Below are 3,939 nucleotides of genomic sequence, written 5' to 3'. Positions count from 1 at the left end.
AAAGCAGGAAGTAGGTGCATTCCAGAAAGTATCAATACTAGCGCCTGATGAGTATGTCGAAATGAGATGTGTCAAAATCATCCTGTGTTAGTGATGTATGAAGAGAAATGAGAACGAGAGAGAAAGAGAGAGAGAGAGAGAGAGAGAGGGGCAGAGAGAGAGAGAGAGAGAGAGAGAGAGAGAGAGAGAGGGGGAGAGGGGGAGAGAGAGAGAGAGATAGTGGAAGAGAGAGAGAGAGAGAGAGAGAGAGGGGCAGAGAGAGAGAGAGAGAGAGAGAGAGAGAGAGAGAGAGTATAGTGGAAGAGAGAGAGAGAGGGTATAGTGGAAGAGAGAGAGAGAGAGAGTATAGTGGAAGAGAGAGAGAGAGAGAGAGAGAGAGGGAGAGAGAGAGAGAGTATAGTGGAAGAGAGAGAGAGAGAGAGAGAGTATAGTGGAAGAGAGAGAGAGAGAGAGTGTATAGTGGAAGAGAGAGAGAGAGAGAGAGAGAGAGAGAGTGTATAGTGGAAGAGAGAGAGAGAGAGAGAGAGTATAGTGGAAGAGAGAGAGAGAGAGAGTTTAGTGGAAGAGAGAGAGAGAGAGAGTATAGTGAGAGAGAGAGAGAGAGTATAGTGAGAGAGAGAGAGAGAGAGAGAGAGAGAGAGAGTATAGTGGAAGAGAGAGAGAGAGAGAGTTTAGTGGAAGAGAGAGAGAGAGAGAGAGTATAGTGAGAGAGAGAGAGAGAGTATAGTGAGAGAGAGAGAGAGAGAGAGAGTATAGTGGAAGAGAGAGAGAGAGAGAGAGTTTAGTGGAAGAGAGAGAGAGAGAGAGAGAGAGAGCGAGAGAGAGTATAGTGAGAGAGAGAGAGAGAGTATAGTGAGAGAGAGAGAGAGAGAGAGAGTATAGTGGAAGAGAGAGAGAGAGAGAGAGAGAGAGAGTATAGTGGAAGAGAGAGAGAGAGAGAGAGAGTATAGTGGAAGAGAGAGAGAGAGAGAGAGAGAGTATAGTGGAAGAGAGAGTAGGGCAGGTAAAGGAGGAATTTTTCCCTCGCTGAAGTATTTGTCTTGGGAGGGTTTGGGTGTGTAACAACATTGCAACACAGGAGTGGGAAGAGGCGCACACCCGCTCCCTGTGTGTGTGTGTGTGCGCGCATGTGTGTGTGTGTGTGTGTGTATGTGTAACGACGCCGGCCTCAACACGAGTGCTTCAATAAAAGATGAGTGGAATGAGGCGTGCGCGAGCACAAGTGCTTGGTGCATGCAGCTATTTCAGGTGAACATTTCCTACATTGCCTTGGCAACTATTGTTGCCTTGACGTGCTCTGTGGTTTGTGTGAGTGTGTGTGTGTGTGTGTATGTATGTGTGTGTGTGTGTGTGTGTGGAGGCTGGAGGATCTAATGAAGCGTGGCCATGAGGAAAAAGGAAACGAACGCATTCAGACATTCAAATGAACTGACAAATCAAAAAAGCATCACAAGTAGGAGTGCGAAAGAAAATAAATAAAAAAAAAAGAAGAAGAAGGAATCTCCTCTATGATGCATTACTGTAACTAAAGAAAAAAAAAAAAAATGAAAACATGCTCTCATAAAATCGTAACATCCCCAGGCATTTCCCCACCCGTGTCAGACTTTGTTTAAGACGTATAATACGCTCGGTGATGTAACGGACAGCGAGTACTAGATATGCGTGAAAGTACCACATAAAACTCGAGAACAGAACGTACGCGTTTGATAACGACAGAACCACAATGCTCTCATCGGTTTATTATAGAATACACACCACCCACGGCAGATATGACTCTACGCTGATTTCCAAGAAAGTCTGCCTGCTCTGAGATTACAGGGGTGTTCCACAAGGCTTGAGCCTTGCTCCCTTTTCTTTTATTTACCGAGCTTATCATCATCTCTTTGTGTTATGTGAAAGTTCCTGAACAACAACAGCACTGAGCGCTATGCTATAATTATCCTTCTAACACGTGGCTACTTCTTTTATAGAAGAATTAAGGAATAAACCGTGACCCGGTGTGCAGTTATAGGAAAATAAATCAACGTGTTCGTATATAACAGCACGTCCCGAAGAGTTGTATTCCGCCCATGATGAGAAATTTCTATGGAAAATAATAACGTCGTACTTTCTATCCATTTGTAGCTACGTTTAATGTTGTCCATGTTGTTCCTGTTAGCGCTTACGTTATCGCCACGCCTATAAACAGATTTTCTGCTACCAGTTTCTCTTTTCTTTTCCTTTTAAAGTCAATAAGAGAAAAGGTTTTCATGTTACCCTGAAACCGCAAAGCGAGTCTTGGAACTCGGTTCCGAAGAGCTGACACTGGAGACTCCTTCCATAAATATTAAATAAGCCTCGGCCATGTAAACGATAACGTATTAGAACCTGCGACTGTTAATATAGACCTGTGATTTACAGCCCTCAGAGCTGCCGTCCGAGACATCTGATCAGCAGAATTCAGAATTCAGCGGTGCTAACGTGTACAAACGGTCAATTGTGAAAGGTGCCTTAATCTGAACTTCCCCAGCCAACGCGATGAGGTCTACCCACATCATCCAAAGGTCGATTGAAGTGACATTTCAAAAACCAGAGAACTAAAAAAAGGAAAAAAGCAGTCGTGGTGGATTCTCAGATCAGGCAGGCAGCACGAGATATCGATCCGGAGAAGTCTTCGGTGGACTGGGTGTGATACGCTCATACCGTGACGGAGAAAGCCAAAAAGACGGTATATCCCATGACGGTGCATTTAATCCTTTCAGATATGCTACACGATATTTAAAACCGGCTGCTTGCTTTATAGGAGTGAAAATCTGGAGATGTCTGTATTATTTTATTATAAACTCCTGAAGGATAAGAGCAACCCTTTTAACATGCCGGTTTAGCAAAACATTCTAGAAGTTTCCCCAAATGCTGTATAATGGGAATTAGCGTAATGACCAGCTTGAAATTGGGGGAAAAAAATCGGCCAAGTCGGCCTAAAATTGGGAATGTCAAGTCGGAATATTTCTCACAGCTACCCGAGTTCTCTGAACAAACTCCGACACGAGACGCTTCACTACACGGAATAAAGCTTTAAAACAGGAATAGATAGATAGATAGATAGATAGATAGATAGACAGACAAGCAGATGGATAGATAGATAGATAGACAGACAAGCAGATGGATAGATAGATAGATAGACAGACAAGGAGATGGATAGATGGATAGATAGATAGATAGATAGATAGACAAGCAGATGGATAGATAGATAGACAGACAAGCAGATAGATAGATAGATAGATAGATAGATAGACAGACAAGGAGATGGATAGATGGATAGATAGATAGATAGATAGATAGACAAGCAGATGGATAGATAGATAGACAGACAAGCAGATAGATAGATAGATAGATAGATATACAAGCAGATGGATAGATGGATAGATAGATAGACAAGCAGATAGATAGATAGATAGATATACAAGCAGATGGATAGATGGATAGATAGATAGATAGATAGATAGATAGATAGATAGATAGATAGACAGACAGACAAGCAGATAGATAGATAGATAGATAGATAGATAGATAGATATACAAGCAGATGGATAGATGGATCGATAGATAGACAAGCAGATAGATAGATAGATAGATATACAAGCAGATGGATAGATAGATAGATAGATAGATAGATAGATATACAAGCAGATGGATAGATGGATAGATAGATAGACAAGCAGATAGATAGATAGATAGATATACAAGCAGATGGATAGATAGATAGATAGATAGATAGATAGACAGACAGACAGACAGACAAGCAGATAGATAGATAGATAGATAGATAGATAGATAGATAGATAGATAGATATACAAGCAGATGGATAGATAGATAGATAGATAGATAGATAGATAGATAGATAGACAGACAGACAAGCAGATAGATAGATAGATAGATAGATATACAAGCAGATGGAT

Source organism: Ictalurus furcatus, chromosome 28, assembly GCF_023375685.1.
Source record: "Ictalurus furcatus strain D&B chromosome 28, Billie_1.0, whole genome shotgun sequence".
Lineage (NCBI taxonomy): Eukaryota > Metazoa > Chordata > Actinopteri > Siluriformes > Ictaluridae > Ictalurus > Ictalurus furcatus.
This window is presented reverse-complemented; position numbering follows the sequence as displayed.